General features: G+C 48.2%; 1 pseudogene; it reads left to right on the plus strand.

The window, feature by feature from the left end:
• Positions 1 to 17,769, plus strand: part of LOC102826682 — a 38,859-nt pseudogene extending 21,090 nt beyond the window's left edge.
• Positions 17,770 to 18,173: the final 404 nt, after the last annotated feature.

Below are 18,173 nucleotides of genomic sequence, written 5' to 3' on the forward strand. Positions count from 1 at the left end.
CCAACCTTGTGGTTAGACCAACTTTGCAGTCCAGCGCATTAACCAGCAGCACCCCCCTACACAACAATAGCTGAATCAGGGAAGAAAAAATTAACCACGTGCACATGCTGGTTGAGTTGTCACTTCTGAGCATTTTGGTGGTGGTGCTGATGCTGACTCAGAATGCTTAGGACTCAAAGAGGATGCTTCACTGGGGGTTTGTTGTCTCTTCACTTATTTTCCTACTGACATACTTGCGGGTGGATTGTCAAAGACATTGTTGGTTATCTATCTCCTTGACACATTCTCTGATTATGCATACATAAGAATTTTTTTATGCTTGCATATGCCCAGTTGTGTTACGAAAGAGAGATTGTAAACACTTTACTCCCATTAGCAAAGTGTGGGAATACCTGTTTCCCAACACTGGGTATCAGCATTACTCTACACGACTTCCAAATTTGATAGATATAAAATTATATCTCATTTTCCTTTGTTTTTCTGTGATTGCTAGTGAATTTGAAGCTTTTCAATGATTTCATAGACTTTTTCTATTTCTTCCTTTGTAAATTTGCTTTCCATGTTTTTATTTTTGGTTTTAGTTTATATGTGAAGCCCTCGTTTTCCAGTTTGTCTTTAACATTTATCCCTACCTAATTCTTGTGTCCTATGTGGGAGATGTGGGTTCGATTCCTAGCCAATGTCTCTCCTTGTGTAGGCACCACCCATCTGGCCATGGAAGCTTGTGTTACTGTGATGCTGCCAGATGAAGAGAGACTAGGGTGAAAGGCCTGGTGATTTGCGTCCAAAAATCACTCCATGAAAACTCTCTGGTTTCACAACAGTCCAATCTGCAGCTGATCAGGTAGCATTTAGTTCTGTTGTGCATGTTGGCCATGCTAACAAGAAAACCGAAGACTCAGTCTTATAACAAATGAACTTAACTCCAAAGTGGTACCCAGCCAGCACTGGCTGATCCAGTGTTTCTGGAAGAACTGGAAAGGTCCCCTTGTTGGCAGACGGAGCTCCGTCTCTGGGCATAAGGCTAGGTGAGTGGTGTGCAGACAGGTTCAGCTCACACCCAGCCCCCCACCTGGGCACCTTGTTTACCACAAACCACCTACACCACTATATGCAGCTGCTCTGAATACTGTAAAAACGGAATTGAGTCAGTTTTTTAAAAATATGTACTCCAAATTGTTGGATGGTACAATTTTTGTGTGCCGTTTTAACCATTTTCAAGTGTACAATTCAATGATGTTAATTATATTTACTATATATTATACAACCTTCACTACTGCCTACTTCTGAAAGTTTTTTTATTGCCCCAAATAGAAACTTGGTACCTTTGGAGCATTGCCTCTCCAATCCCACCCCCACCCTTCCAGCCCCTGGTGACTAATTAGCTTTGATTTGCATGTATTTGCCTATTCCTATTCCTATTACATGGGTAAGTGAGATTATTCTACATATGTGTATGGGTTTTTTTGTCTGATTTATTTTACTGTGTTTTCAAGGGTCATCTTTATCATATAGCATGTATGGATGGCACAGTGTTAAATATGATGAAACCTCTCAAACTGCTAAGGTGGAATCATACTATTTTGAATGGAATCAGAATATGATTTACATTTGATTTGGTTTGGTTTGTAGCTACAGAGGTCTGGAGGAGAGTCATGAGCCATGAGTTCTAGTCCTAGCTGCATTACTAATAAATGGCATGACTTTGAGCAAACCAACTAGTATTTTGGGGCCTTGCTGTTTTCATCAGTAAAATGAGAGGCTAAGGCTTAAGGAGCTCTAGTAGCGTAGTGGTTACGAATTGGGCTGTGAACCTTAGGGTCAGCAGTTCGAAATTACCAGCTGTTCCGCGGGAGAAAGATGAGGCTTTCTGCTCCCGTAAAGATTTACAGCCTTGGAAACCCTGTACAGGGTCGCTATGAGTCAGAACAGACTCCACGGCACATTACAACAACAACAACAACAAGGCTAACTTGGTGTCTTGGTGTGGCGCTGTGGGTTAATGCGCTGGACTGCAAGGTCAATTTGAACTGCAAAGTTGGTGGTTCAAGCTCACCAGCTGCTTCTCAGAAACCCTAAAACAGGGTCACCATGAGTCTGAACTGACTCTGCAGCACTCAGCAACAAGGCTAAATTAGATCTAGATCATTTTCAACTCTAAATATCTCTAGAACCCAAGTTCTAGCCACAAAAAGATTATGGTATGTTTAAGACATATGTCAAGGATGGTCCTGTAGGATAAGCACTGGACTACTAACCACAAGGTCGGCAGTTCAAACCCACCAGCTACACTGCGAAAGAAAGATGAGACTTTCTGCGCCCCTGAAGATTTATAATTTCAGAAACCCAGATGGGGTCACTATGAGTCAGAATCAACTCACTGGCAGTGGGTTTGAAAACATATGGTACGCATAAAGCTTAACTGTTTTAAACTTCCAAGTTATAGAAAAACAAAATCCTTAAACCTCCTGTTTGTATGTTTCTGCTCCTCACCAGATTTCTACCTGACTGAATTATGCTGTCTCTAGAAAGCGAGGACTGCAGAGGGGTCTCGGTTTAGGGGGCACTAAGACGCTACTAATGAGAGTGAAAGAATTTGAAAATGGATAGCAGTTATGGTGTACCACATGACGAACGTATCAGTGTCATGGAATTTTATGTGTAAAAAAGGCTGAGTTGATCAATGATTTTACAAAAGAATATAAAGGTATCAGCAATCATTCCTCCCACAACACACTCTACTTAACTGGACTCAGTAAGTGTTTGCAGTGGCTATTCAGAACTTAGACACCATACTTACAGTCACAGGGTTTATTAGGAAAGGTGTTCAGTGCTGTGGAGTTGGTTCCAACCCACAGTGACCCTGTATAGGGTTTCCAAGGAGCAGCTGGTGAACTTGAACCACCGACCTTGTTATTCAAACTGTCCTTGCAGTCCAGCGCACTAACCCACAGCTCCACACCAGAACTCAGGGTCAGAAATGCTCGGGGCACAGTTGTTCCAGTCAGGACAGCCGTGCCCACAGGCTGACAAAGTTACAAAGCTCTTTTAGGGCTGCCACTAAATGCCCATAGGACTCCTCACTCCATCATAAGCTGTAACCTAGAGGCTCTGGGCTCTAGCTCCAGAGTCAGCAAATCCAGCACCCCACCTCCTGCCCCATAAATGCCTAGAGGCACCCCACTCTGTAAGCAAGTTTCCTACCCAGACTCAGCTTTACTGTCTCTGTGGGTTGGGAAGCCCACCGTTCTGTCTCATGCTCTGGTTCTTGGTTCTTCTCTTGCTGCTCCTCTGCCACTCCTCTGGTACCCCAGCTTTCCGTTCCTGGGTTGAGGAGGTTCAATGCACAGGAATCTTGGGGGCCAAAGAGCCCTCCACTCTCACTTATTTCTTCTTTGATGGCAGTGAGGACCCCCCCCCCATTCCTATTTCTGAGATGACTCGTTTTATACATGTCAGAGTTCCAAGATTTTACCATCATAGTTAACCCTGTTAACCATTCACAACTGACTCATATCATCCTACCAGTATCTTATCCCACCTTCTCTTACCAAAACCCAGCAGGGGAAAATGTTGTTTGGTGGGAGATCACAAAGACTGGCTAGAAGAGATATTAAATACTTCTCTGCACTGCAGCTTTATTATGTTTATATTTTATCACAGTAAAACAATAAAAATAATTTTTTAAAAAAGGAAATACTAAAATATAACAGATCTCTTCTACGTGTTGCCAAAAAGCATCTTTGGAGTCACCAAGGCATCAGTGTGTTGATAACGGGAAACCTCTGGTTAAATTTGTGTCTTGGATCTTTCTATTTCTCCTTTCTTTCTTTCTCAGTAACCACATTTGGAGTATCTCTTTGGTGAGGTCCAGAAGTGAACAAGCCTCCCAAGAGCACACTTCCTTCTGGGACAGTAATGCAGGCCTGACTCACTGTACCCTCTTTAAGCGCCTCCCTCAGTGCACCTGTTTTAACTTCTTGTTGCGATCTCCTGATGGTCTCATTTTCAAAGACCACTCTAACCCTCCAGTTCTCACTGCCTTTGGCCTTCCTCCTTTTCCACACCTTTCCAGAGGTGCTTGTTCTCTGGACTGTGAAAGGTGGGGATTCCCAGGGTCTAGTCCCAGCCCCCCTCTAGTGGCCCTGACTGTCACTAAAGGGCTCTTGACCATCATCACAGCTGTCCTCTGCACCAGGCTAGTCCTTCTGATTCCAGCCCCTTTCTTACCTGACTGCCTCCTGGACAACTAAATCTGGCTGGGGCATCTCGTTCACATTCCCTAGGGGGGTATTCTGCTGTCATCTAACAAGTCACTCAAAGCCAAACCTGGCTCTCCCATCAGTCTCTCTTTATACCCTCCCCCTCCTGACATGTCCTGCATTCTCCCTACCCCGCCCCATGGATGTATCCACACTGTGGCCCTAAGCTCTCACCTGCCTGCTGTTTTCGTTCTATTACCTGAGTCAGTGCCAGCTCTGGCCTCTTACGGGATTCGCTTCCAGTCTTGCCCTTCCCAGGCCCCCCTTATGACTGAGTCCTCATTTCCTAGTCGCTGAAACAGAAATACCACAAACAGGTGGCTTTAAAGAACAGAAATGTGTTTCCTTGTCATTTCTAGGAGCCTGAGTTCTTGGCGTTGGCTCTAGGGGAAAGGCCTTTGTCTCCTTTAGCTCTAATGTTGTTGTTGTGAAGTGCCATCAAGTCATTTCTGACTCATAGTAAACCTGTATAGGGCTTCAGAGGAGAGACGGGTGAGTTTGAACCACCAACTGTGTGGTTCCAGCTGACCTTGCACACCAGTACTCCATTCCAGAGGTGGTGGTTAAGTGCTGTCAAGTTAGTTCGCACTCATAGCGACCCTGCATAGGGTTTCCTAGGAGTGACTGGTCAGTTTGAACCACTGACCTTGCAAGTTCCAACCGACCTTGCAGTCCAGTGCTTATCTTCCAACACCACACCTTGGCAATCCTTGGAGTTCCTGGTCTTGTAGACACGTCTGCCTCTGTCTCCACATGGCATCTGCCTTAAGTGAATGTCTCTGTGCATGTCTGTGTGTCTGTTTGTCCATGTCTGTTTCCCCTTATAAGAGACCACTCAGAAAGGATTAGGTTTAGGACCAACCCCATCCCAGGTTTTGTTGTTGTCAAGCACCATCAAGTCGGTTCCCACTCATAGTGACCTTGTATAAGGTTTCCAAGGAGCGGCTGGTGGGTTTGAGCTACTGACCTTGTGGCTTAAATCAACCTTGCAGTCCAGTGCTTTATCCCACAGTGCCACACCTGGACTCCACTGTTATGTAAATGAGGTCATCCTACTTTTAACAAAAGGAAAAAACCGGTCAACAAACAATTCAATGAATAGGAACCTGTAAGAAGTAGAGATGAAGCAAGTCTCCACTGCCCAGCTCCTCCCTTGTCTCCGACACCAATGGCTCTCTTCCCCAGGAAACTTTCTCGATTCCTCTGCCGAGTTCAGTAGTTCTTTGCCACTTCTCACACAACTCGAACATTGTACTTAGAGTTGTGGGGTTTATTAGAACAGAAGACACAACTCGGATGAATAGGGTATGAACAGGCAGAAACAGCAAGACACCACCCAGGAGTCACTTGGGAGCCTCAGGAAGAGGTGCATGGACGAGGTGTGGAAAGGTCCTGGGAGTGGGGGGCACATCCTTTCCCCAGGAAGTGCTCCTTCCAGGACTCTCTCCCTCAGGAAGCTTCCTCCAGTATTACTGTTTTCTGTTTCTGTCCTCACCCTCATTACTGGCTCCTACTTATTAACACAAGCCCTCAGGTGTGGCCAATGGAGGGGTATTTCACAGAGGACAGGGACAAAGGTCAAACCACTTGTGGTAAATTAAAAAGTAACTTTTAACACCACATCCTGTTTCCGAAAAGGAGCTCCGGTAGTGTAGTGGTTACGAATTGGGCTGTGAACCACAAGCTCAGCAGTTTGAAACTACCAGCTGCTCCGTGGGAGAACGATGAGGCTTTCTGCTCCTGTAAAGATTTACAGCCTCGGAAACCCTGTTCAGGGTCGCAATGGGTCGGAACCGACTCAATGGCACTTAACAACAGCAACAACCTGTTTCCAAATAGGGTCACATTCACAGGTACAGGGGTTTAGGCTTCAACATAACTTTTTTGGGGAAACCAATCAATGCAAATTTTAAACAAGAAAAGCCTTTCTCTTTGCCCCTTCCATCTTTGCAATCTCTTTTCTCATCACAACCCACATGAGGTAGAATGCTGGCATGCAAAGATGAATGTCACTTGCCCTTTGTCAAAGCAGGACTGTTCCCTGCTGTTCCTTAGCCACAGTGCGGGCAAGGGTCAGCCGTGTCCTGTCCCTCTCGCACTTCATCCTTCCCAACCTACTCCCACCCCCATAAACCCTCCCAAGGCTTCACAGATGAAAGACTATCAGGATGGGATGACAATTTTCACAGGAGAGAAAGCCAAGGCCCAGGCAAGGAACATGCTCAGAACTGGCGGTGTCCATGGTGTGTCTTCTCATGGTATGCCCTTCCGAGGTCCTCTGTACCTATGGTGCTAGACCGGGACTCACATGAGGATTGGATTCAGCCTGGTGCTGTAGGTGGGGAACCCAGCATTGGACTTGTCAGCCTGGACTGTGGTAGCCATGGTGCTACCATGTGTGGGACCCTTCTCTGTGTGCGGGCAGAGAGCTGGGGGACTGATGTCCGGTGGGCTTTGTGTTAGATGTGATGGTGCATTTCAGCAAAGGAGACGGGGAACTGTCTCTTGGGGCTATCATGTTTTTTAGTTTTTCATCATTTTTCCACTTTGGAAAATAAACTTGCACACACTCTGAGACTTGGCTGTTCTACAATCTTCTGTTCTATTAAAGCCGGCAGCTGGCTGCCATTGTTTTTTAGTAAAGACAACGGTTCTGTGTGGCCTGGTTTTGACTGTTCTGAAAGTTCACAGTCATTCTGGCTCTTTGGCCTTTGTCTGGCTTTTGTCCAATTGTGGAATTTCTGAATCAGCATTTTGGGTCGGCCAGGGGATGGGCAGAGTGAGGCTCCATAGCTGGGGTGATTTGGGACCTAAAGCCTCTATTGGAGGTTCCATATTTAGTCTGGAATCCAGTCCCAGCTGTGGTTCTGGGGTCACAGTGGATGCCAGGAAGGGCAGAGCCCTGGCTCAGAGCCAGAGGGCGTGGCCTGTGCAGCCCAGCTGGGGACACAGCATGGGTCCAGCTGGCTTGGCCCCTTTTTCCTGCCTATTGACTAGGAGGCCTAGGTAAAGGGGACAGCAAAGGAAGTGACCATCTCAGAATTAGATATGAAAGGGTCTAGGAGGTGACATAATATAGATAGGACTCCAAGGCAGCCCAGAGGATGACCCACTCAGGGTCACACAGTTAATGGCAGAGCCACTAGATTTGGGTTTCTGGATTCCAACTTATTTACCCTTCAATGGAAGGGAAGAAGCAGGTTTCCTTCTAGGACCTGACAGCAATCCAACTGGGAAAAAGCAGAATCCATTTCAGATGTCTTCTTGCCTCTCTTCTGTCACTCTTATCCCTTTCCCAGGGGCCTCGGTCTCTCCTCAAACTCACTGAAACCTGCTCATGTTACTCTGTCCTCTCCCAGGGGACCGTGGGCAACAGTCATTGGGTGGGGTTTGAAGTCCAGCAGACCCAGCACACCAACCCAGTTCCTGCAGTGCTTGATTGAGGTCCCTCCGGCTACTTGGGTCATCTCTGGTTAAGGGGCCATGTTTGTAAGGAGCGTGCGAAGTAGGTACCTTGGATTTGCTTTCTCCCTTATGCTCCTGACTGGTGCCTGCCTGTCTCTCTCATCCACTGACTGATGACCCATTCCACGTTCTACATCCACATCTACTCAGGAACTGTCTGGTGGTCTTGCTATTTGCTCTGCCTATATAGGGCAGAGTCCTGCCTCGTGGTCCCTGGCCAGCATGAGCAGATCATCCTAGATGTGGTGCCCACTGCTCCAGGCAGTAACTGACCACAAGCTCGGAGCAGCCTTGCCTGTATCTCTGGGCAAGGCACATGGGTGGGACAGTTAACACCAAGCAGTAACCTAATGTCCACACATTCAGTACCTTGGTGCCTCACCCTCTCCACATACTCAACTGGGTCTCCTCATTTCTGATATGGGAAGCATTTTACACATTATGGTGAACACTCAAGACGTAGCTCCTAGTAACTACCCATGTGTTTCTTATAAAGATGTCCATTACCTCTTTTAAGCCTCACTGTTAACCCTGGTATGGCGCTGTTGGCTAATGCATCAGACTGCAAAGTCGTTTGAACTGCAAAGTCAGTGGTTCAAACTCACCAGCTGCTCCTTGGAAACCCTATACAGGGTTGCTATGGGTCGGAATCTACTCGACGGCACTTAACAACAACAACATTAACCCTGGTGTGGCACTGTGGGTTAATGCACTGGACTACAAGGTCGATTTGAACCACAAGGTTGGCGGTTCAAACTCACCAGCCGCTCCTCGGAAACCCTATACAGGGCCACTATGAGTCAGTACTGACTTGACGGCACTTAACAACAACAACAACATTAACCCTGGTGGTGCTGTAGGATAGGACTCGAAGTCATCAGTTGAAACCCGCCCAGTAGTTCTCGGCAACCCTGAATGGGATTGTTATGAGTTGAAGCTGACTTGACAGTACACAAAGCTAACACCAACATGAACCCACTTTACAGATGCAGAAATTGAAAGTGGAGCAGGAAGGAGACCCACCTGCCCCTAGAGTCCTTGTTGTTCTTTCCACGGGAAAGCCAGTTTTTGTTGAGTTGATGCCAGCTCACGGTGACCCCATGTGTGTCAGGGTAGAACGGCATTGCACAGGATTTTCAGTGGCTGACTTTCTGAAAGTAGAATGCCAGGCATTTCTTCTGAGACACCTCTGATTAAACTCTAACATCTAGCCTTTTGGTTACTAATGAAGTATATAACTTTATACCACCCAGGGACTCCTCTATACTGTGGGCTTCAGGAATGGTTCTTTCCTTTGTCCCAGTTAACCCAGAGAACCCAAATCCAACCCAACCACTGCCATGAAGTTGAGTCCGACTCATAGCGACCTTGCATAGGGTTTTATCTGAGGCTGTAAATCTTTACAGGAGCAGAAAGCCTCATCTTTCTCCTAGGAGCAGCTGGTGGATTTGAACTGCTAACCTTGTAGCTAGAAGTCCAGTGCTTTTCCTATAGCATCACCAGGGCTCCTTATTAACCTAGATGTTACTGTTGTTCAGTGCTGTACAGTGGACTTTGGCTTATAGCGACCTTGTACAGGGTTTCCAAGGAGCAGCAGGGTTTGAACTGCTGACCTGGTAGTTTGCAGTCCCGCCCTTATCCTGCAGCGCCACACCAGATGTCCAATATTAACCTGTTGTTGTTAAGTGCCATTGAGTGAATTCCAACTCACAGCGACCCTGTATAGGGTTTCGGAGGAGCGCTGACCTATGGTTCAAACTGACTTTGTAGTCCAATGCATTAACCCACAGTGCCACACCAATATTTACCTAGATGCTAGTGAATGAATGATTGTAAAGCTTCTGGGGCCGAGGCATCTGGACTTCCTAGGGACCGACTTAAGTAGCTCTGGAAAGCACTCTGGTCCCATCTGGACAAGGGCAAGTGGTAGCAGCGAGTGACTCAGCCTGGGTGAGAAGCAGTGGGTGGGCAGTAGCTCAATCAGAGTGGATGGACCAATAACCCTAAAGGCCCGGACACTGTAATTCCCATGACATGCCACTTTTGTCATTGTTATTAGTGGGAGGCTGTGAGCCAGCAGCACAGAGGACAACAATTAACAGGGAGTGGCAGCGACTAGTCACTCTCATCAGCCAAGCAGAAGCCAAGCCTGCCTTTCACGGTGTCATCGGACTCTTTTAACCCCAGGGAAAGAGGACCAAGGGGAGTCCCTGCCCAACTTCGAGGACTGGGTGCTAGGGGGGCAGGGGGGTGGGGGGCACCACTGAACCTGCACCCTGCCTTCAGATGAGCCTATGCATTTCCTTAGTAAACCCTGGAAACTTTCCCCTATGCCTTCCAGTGCTTGGATGAGGTTCCAGGAGGGATTCACGGGCCACTGTGTAGTTGATGCACACACACACACACACACACACACACACACACACACACACACACAGGAAAACCCCTCTGACTGGCTGCATGCACCCATTCTGGAATTCTCCCGAGGAGACTGCAGAAGTGGGAAGCATCTGCTTCATCTGAAATGACTTGGCTGAATCCATTAAGATCACCTTTATGATTTCCAGCTCATTGGTATTCAGTGTGTACTTTTGGGTTCTTCTGTGTTTTAGGCCTGATGGTGATTTTCTAACAGCCTTGGAAGCCTTGTCTTCACTCACAGGTGTAGAAAATGAGGCCTAAAGATGGACGTGTCTGGCCCAGGTGATCAGGCCCAGGTGGAAACATATTCTTGCCTCACATGGGGCTGGCGCTGATGGAGTGAGGATGGGAACTCGTTCAGGTTCCTCCTAGTGAATTTCTGGCTTCAGTGATAGATCCTATGATTATTTAGGGGACTCTTTCCTGTTAGTTGATGTGGACCGGATGTTTACCTGTTCTGCTCCACAGGTCCCCTCTAAACATGGCCTACCTCTCCCACTCCTGACGGTGTGATGAGCAGAAGGAGCTAGGGGAATGGGGGAGGGTATCTCTGAGTGGGGCACAAGGTTAATGTGTCTGACTGCTACTCACAAGGATGGAGGTTCAAGTTTGCCTGAGGCACCTCAGAAGAAAGGCCTGGTGATCTACTTCTGAAAAATCAGTCCTTGAAAATACTAGAAAACACGGTTCCACCAGTGTCTACCTATGGAGCCGCAATGAGTTGGCTGAATGGCAGCTGGAGATGGTGGGATGGACAAACATGACTGCTCTGGAGGGTCCGGGCCTCCTTGCTCACAGGCCTGCTCCCTGGGCAGGAATCCCTCCAGACACACGGGACCCCGGGTCCTGCTTTAATGCTCTGCTGTCGCTGTCTAGAAAGTCTTAATTTTGCACAGGAAGCCCCCATTTCCACTTCACAGTGGGTCCTGTAGATGATGTAACGGTGTTGTGTGCTCAGGTTGCACCGAGGGTGGGGGCTGGAATCCAGGCCCCTGGCTTTCCCTGGCCCGGCTGCTGAGAGCAGCTGGCAGAGGCCTGGCTATGCTGTTTGTGGGGCTGGAATTTATGACAGCTGCGTGTGGAAGCTGAGCAGTGAGAGAGGCCTGATTGGGGATTTCTGGAATGGGCACATGCATTCTCTGGCTGCCATTCTCATACCCACCCTCCATCCAAACCCTGGCCCTCCTCTCCACCTGGAAACACCCCGTGGATACCCCCTGACCTTGCTGGCCCGGAGCAGGAGGCCGGAACCCTGGTACCCACAGCCGCTTCCCACCCTTGATCTGAAGGCCACTCTGAGCCCCATAAGAAGCGGCTGGGATTGGGGGTGGTTTCTTGACTGGGTTGAGAAATGGAGAGCTGTCCCAGGAATGAAGACTGTGGTTCCCCAGGCGGTTTCCCCACCTACACGTCAGGGCATGTTCCGAGCACAGGCTGATGGGCAGGGCCAGGCCCTTGAGGATGCAGGTCAACCTGACACACGAGTCCTGCCAGAACAGAATCCACTTGCCTAAGCCTGGACTTCTGGTGTGGTACTGTAGGATCAGCACTGGACAGTGAGCCACAAATTCAGCAGTTCAAATCCACCAGCTTCTCCTTGGAAACCCTGTTAAGGGTCTCTATGAATTAGAACCGACTCAATGACACTTAACTATAACAACAAGCCTCAAGTTCAGCCAGAGAAAAATGAGAGACCCGAGGAGACCCGAGGAGAGAGATCAGAATTGTGGATTCTGGATTCCAAGTACTAGAGGAGTCGTAAGAAGGGAAGCCCGTGGTTATTGCCTAAAACTGGTGACCTCCAAAGTGGGGTACAAGACACAGCCTCGAAGAAAACATTAGATCTTCTATTAATATTGAATTTTGATCTTAAAAAAAAAACCCACATTTATGTGGTTAGAGTTAGGATGAGGCTTAAGTTGAGGGTTAGTGTTAGACCTAGAGTTAGGGTTTATGTTAGTTAGATCTAAGTTAGGGTTGGTGGTGGTGGTGCTAAGTGACTCATAGTGATCCTGTGAAGGGTGTCCAAGGAGCTGCTGGTGGATTTGAACTGCCGACCTTGTGGTTAGCAGTCCATTGCTCATCCTACAGCACCACACCATGACTCTAAGTTAAGGTTGTTGTTGCTGTTGTGAAGTGTTGTCATATTGTTGCTGTTTGTGTATTATCTATGTAGTGTTTGTGTCTGTGTATATTGCAGATACAGTATGTATATCTTTGTGTGTGTGGATTACATGTTGATGTGTGTGTGTGTTATGCACAGACAGAATCAGCAGTGAATACAAGCTTGACAACCACTGGCTAAGATGAGCTGTTTGCTCTTGTTGTAATCAGCTAACCATGACCATGTGTGGTAATCCACCCTCTTGGATTTCTCCTCTGGATAGCCTTGCCTAGCAAACAGGTGTGTGAGTACATAAGATATCATTCAACAGACTGTGCATCACAAAATCAGTCTTTAGGAGGAGGAGCAAGTGGGCTAGGACTTGAGGGGTGGGTAGAAGTTGTCTGGGTGGGTAGTACAATCTGTGTGCTAATATGCAGACCCAGCCCTGTGTACTGGCATGCCTTGCTGGGTCTTCTCCAGCCTGAGAACTTGGGCAATTTTGGGTGAGGAGGTTCAGCAGTCGATGCAAGGAGCAAGACCCATGGTAGGGCCCCTGCTGCCGCCTAGTCCACAGCTCTTTCCGCTTTTCAACCCACGCTCTGGCTCCTGGACCCTGCAGCTAAATCCCTTGGCCCTCTAGTGGGCTTTCACCAAGCTCCCAGGCCCTGAGATGGGGCAGGTGGTCCAGGCTGGCAGGAAAGCCCTGTGGAGGAAAGGTCTAGAGGTCTTTCAGGGTTCCAGATCTTTCCTACTTGGTGCCCTGAGGAAGATTAGGGGCTTCCCTAGCCTTGTCTGCCTATCACCAGCCTGTGAACTTGTGCTCATTCAGACTTGAGAAGATTTGGGAGGCCTTGGTGTGAAGGGAATGATAAGTGTGGTATCCTTAGCCGGGTGGGAAGGTATGGCACACATCTCTCAGCCCTGGCCTAAGGTGGCACCAGAATGCGTAGACATACCTGATACCTGCCAGTCCTCCTGCACCGGACACACAGACACATAATCTGCCAAGGGGCACGCAGAGGATGAGGGGAGTTGAGAACAGGTTTGCAACAGGTGCCGTCTCTGTACATTTAAATTCTTAAGCTCTGAACCTGGGGGACTATTTCCCCTTGGGATTTTGTCAGCAAAGAGAAGGCACAGTGGGGAGACATGGGAACTAGTCAAATGGGACTGTGTGGTCTGGGTTAGTCAGGCCCCCGGCTTCCCTCTGGAGTGAGCAGAGAGTGGGAATAGTATAGCAACAAGAGTCTGGACAAGAGGGACTGACCCAAGGATGCCCATGGCAGCATCTCTAGACTATACTGAGGTGTCAACATGGACTGAAAGTGCTTTGTGGTCACTGTCTTCCTTGCCCTACTGTAGGGCCCCAGGAGGCAGGTGTTTTTATTCATTGCTGACCCATATTGCAGGGAAGCGGGCAATCCCAGCATTACTCAGCTTGCTGACCTCTCTTCCTATGTGAATCTGAGAAGATTCCAGATGAAGTGGTGGCCTGCAGAGGGATGGACAGAATGCTGCTAGAAGATTTTACCAAACTTCTCTGCGAGTGAGCACTGCCCTCCAAGTGGGGGCCCATGTGCACAGACTGGACAGAAAATGACCTCTCTGCCAACTAGCTAACAGGAAGGGAAAATCTTGGAAAATTTTAAGGTGGCAGCCTGCCTGGTTACTCATGAAGTGTGGTAACAACCTGGGAATGCTCATCTTACTGTTAAGTGAACAAAAACAAAGCAAAAAGCTGTAATATTTTATATATACATGCCTATTAGCTGGTGTCCTGGTATGGCTGTAGAAGAAGCACTGGACTGCTAGCTGCAAGGTTGGCAGTTCTAACCCACCAGCTGCTATTGGAAACCCTAAATAGGATTGCTATGAGTCAGAACCAACTAGGTGGCACACAAGAACCAAAACGCAGGTTATTAGTTACTGAAAAAGGTATAGGAATACGATTATCAGCAACAAATATCCCAGAACATCTCTCAGAGGTGGAATTAGGACACCAATGACCACTGGTTTACAAGGATCAGTTTGAGTCCCTGCTTTCAGTTCTTTGGAGCATATATACCAGGAGTGGAATTGCTGGCTTATACGGTTCCTGGACTTGACGACGGAATGGCAGCTGAAATGTTTTAACAAACTGATGTGGAGCTGGAAACACTCATCTGTGCCAAGAAATTATTAATCTCATATGCAAGTACAATTTTGCTGAGGATAATTTAAAAATGGTTGCCAGGGTACATGGTCAGGGTTGTTGTTAAGAGTCATCGAGTTGGTTCTGACCGATAGCAACCTTGTATAGAGTTTCCAAGGAGTAGCTGGTGAGTTTGAACCACTGACCTCACAGTCGAGTACTTATCCTACAGTGCCACACCAGGACTCCAGGGACCTGCCAGAAATTCAAGCTGGATTCAGAAAAGGACATGGAACAAGGGATATCATGGCTGATGTCAAATAGATCTTGGCTGAAAGCTAAGAATACCAAAACAATGTTTGTGTTTTATTTTACTATACAAAGGCATTCAACTATGTGGATCATAATAAACTATGGGTAACATTGTGAAGAATGGGTATTTTAGAACATTTCATTGTGCTCATGAGGAATCTGTACATGACCAAGAGGCAGTCATTCAAACAAAGCAAGGGGATACTGAATGTTTCAAATTGAGAAAGGTGTGCACCACAGTGTCCTTTCACCATACTTATTCAATCTGTGTTCTGAGCAAAGGATCTAAGAAGCAGGACTCCATGAAGAAAGTGGCTTCAGTATTGGAGGAAGGCAGATGACACAACCTTGTTTGCTGAAACCAAAGAGAACTCGAAGCACTTACTGATGAAGATCAAAGACTATAGTTTCAGCACCGATTAAATACCTCAAAGTAAAGAAAACAAAAATCCTCACAACTGGACCAAAAAACAGCATCATGATAAATGAAGAAAAGATTGAACTTGTCAAGGATTTCATTTTGCTTGGATCCAAAGTCAACACTTATGCAAGCAGCAGTTAAGAAATCAAACAATGTATTGCATTGGGCAAATCTGCTTCAAAAGACCAATATCTGTAAATTGTTAAAAAGCAAAGATGTCACTTTGAGGACTGACCCAAACCTTATAGTATTTTCAGTTGCCTCATATGAATGCAAAAGCTAGACTATGAATAAGGAAGACAAAAGAAGAATTGATGCCTTTGGATTATGGTGTTGGTGAAGAATCGTGAAAGTATTTGCCAGAAGAGCAAACAAATTCTGTCTTGAAAGAAGTATAGTCAGAATGTTCCTTAGAAGCTAGGATCTAGAGACTTCATCTCATGTACTTTGGTTATGTTATCAGGAGGGACCAGTCCCTGGAGAAGCGGTTGGAAAAGTGAAGGATCAATGAAAAAGACAAAGACCCTCAATGAGATGAACTGACACTTGTGTTTTTGTACAGGACCAGGCAGTAGTTCATTCTGTTGTAAGTAGGGTTGCTATTAGTTAGAACCAACAGGACGACACCTAATAACAACAGCAACAGCAGCATGGTAATTTTCTGTTTAACTGTTTGAGGAACTGCCAAGCTCCTTCCACAGTGGCTGTACCATTCTACATCCCCAATAGCAGTGTACAAGGGGAGGGTTCCAGTTTCTCCTCATCTTCACCAAAACTTGTTATCTTCCATTTTTCTGAGAATAGCCTTCCTACTGGAAGAGAGTTCTGGTATGGTGTTGTGGGTAAATGCGGTGGACTGCAAAGTCGGTTTGATCATCTAGGTCAGTGATTCAAGCTCACCAGCCACTCCTTAGAAACCCTATACAGAATCTCTGTGGGTCAGAACTGACTGGACGACACTTAACAACAACAACAGCAACTGGAAGTGAAGTGACGTCTCATTGCTGTTCTGATTTGCATTTTCCTAGTGATAAATGATCTGGTAACACAGTGGATTACGAGCTGGGCTGCTAACTGCTTAGTCGGTAGTTCAAATTGCTCCGCAGGAGAAAGACGAGGCTTCCTGCTCCCATAAAGATTTACAGCCTCGGGAGTTCCCTGGGTAGAGGTCACTCTGTTGGTACTTCCTAGAGGCCCGTGTGAGGGGACAAGATTGGATGAGGCTTGGAGCGCTGTCAGCATTTGCTCCTGTGGGACCTGAAGCCCAACGGCATGGCTGCCCAAGTCCCCAGAACTGCCCTTGCATTTCTCTAGGGCACCGTCTGGGGACCTGTGAGTCCTGCACTCAGCTTCCCCCCATGGAAGAGGTCAGGCCAGGCCACCAGCCCCGCAGGTGAGGACCCTGCCCGGGGCACCGCTGACCATTCTGAACCATGGAGGTGAAATCCTAGCCAGGAGTGTGGGGGCCAGTTCCACAGGCTTCTGTGCTCCATCTTCACCCAGTGGGGCGGTGGGCCCCGGACGTGGCCTTTGTGTGGAAGGCGGTGCTGACCGTGGGGCTGGGCCTCCTATTCTACTGCTTCTCCATCAGCATCACCTTCTACAACAAATAGCTGACCAAGAGGTTTCGCTTCCCGCTCTTCATGACGATGCTTCACCTGACTGTCATCTTCCTCTTCTCTGCCCTGTCCCGGGCCTTGGTGCAGTGCTCCAGCCACAGAGCTCGCGTGCTGCTGAGCTGGACCGACTACCTCAGGAGAGTGGCCCCCACAGCACTGGCAATGGTGCTGGACATGGGCTTGTCCAACTGGAGCTTCCTGTACATCACCGTCTCCCTGTACACAATGACCAAGTCCTCTGCCGTCCTCTTCATCTTGATCTCTCTGATCTTCAAGCTGGAGGAGCTGGATGAACACTTGGTCCTGGAAACCCAAGAGTTAGCTACACCATCCCCCTGTCCTACTAGCGAGCAGCTCTGGTCCTGGTGGTCCTCCTCATCGCCAGGAGCCTCTTCATGTTCACCTACAAGTCCACACAGTTCAACATGAAGGGCTTCGCCCTGGTGCTGGGGGCCTCGTTCATCAGTGGCATTCGCTGGACCCTCACCCAGATGCTGCTGCAGAAAGCTGAGCTTGGACTCCAGAATCCCATTGACACCATGTTCCACCTGCAGCCGCTCATGTTCCTGGGACTGTTCCCGCTCTTTGCCATATTTGAAGGTCTTCATTTGTCAACATCGGAAAAAATCTTCCGTTTCCAGGACACGGGGCTGCTTCTGTGGGTTCTTGGGAGCCTTTTCATTGGCGGGATTCGCGCCTTTGGTTTGGGCTTCTCCGAGTTCCTCCCCGTATCCAGAACCTCCAGCCTCACACTCTCCATTGCTGGCATTTTTAAGGAAGTCTGCACTCTGCTGCTGGCTGCACATCTGCTGGGCGATCAGATCAGCCTGCTCAACTGGCTGGGCTTCGCCCTCTGCCTCTCAGGGATCTCCCTGCACGTCGCCCTCAAAACCCTGCACTCCAGAGGTGGCCCAGAACCCTTGAAGGGGTTGGGCTCCAGCCCTGACCTGGAGCTGTTGCTCCAGAGCAGCCAGCAGGACGAAGAGGACAATGAGGAGGAAGAGTACTTTGTGGCCCAGGGGCAGCAGTGAGCAACCAGGGGGAGCCCCTGGAAGCAGGCTGACCCCCTGGCTCCCACCCTCTGCCCAGGCTGCAGCTCACAGTGGGCCCTATGGTTTTTCACAGGGAGTCGCCCCTCGGGTCCTTAGAGACAGTGTGGTCGTGTGGCAGAGGTAGCTCAGGGACCTGGGGCTCCTTCCCTTCCCTGAAGAACTTGATCAAACAGGGTGGACCCCAAGCCAGGTGGTCCAGGACCTGACTTGCACTGGGCCCGGTCACTCCAGAGGCCTAGCCAGGTGTCAAGGTCCCCGGGTGTGTGCCGCACAGCAGTTGGGAAGGGAGATGGAGTTGCTGAACCTCGTCACCTGGAGAGCATCTTTGCTCATAGAGCAGGTTTATTTATAGTTGGAAATCAATGGTTTACACTCCACTGGCC

Source organism: Chrysochloris asiatica, unplaced genomic scaffold (assembly GCF_000296735.1).
Source record: "Chrysochloris asiatica unplaced genomic scaffold, ChrAsi1.0 scaffold00015, whole genome shotgun sequence".
In the NCBI taxonomy this organism is placed as follows: domain Eukaryota; kingdom Metazoa; phylum Chordata; class Mammalia; order Afrosoricida; family Chrysochloridae; genus Chrysochloris; species Chrysochloris asiatica.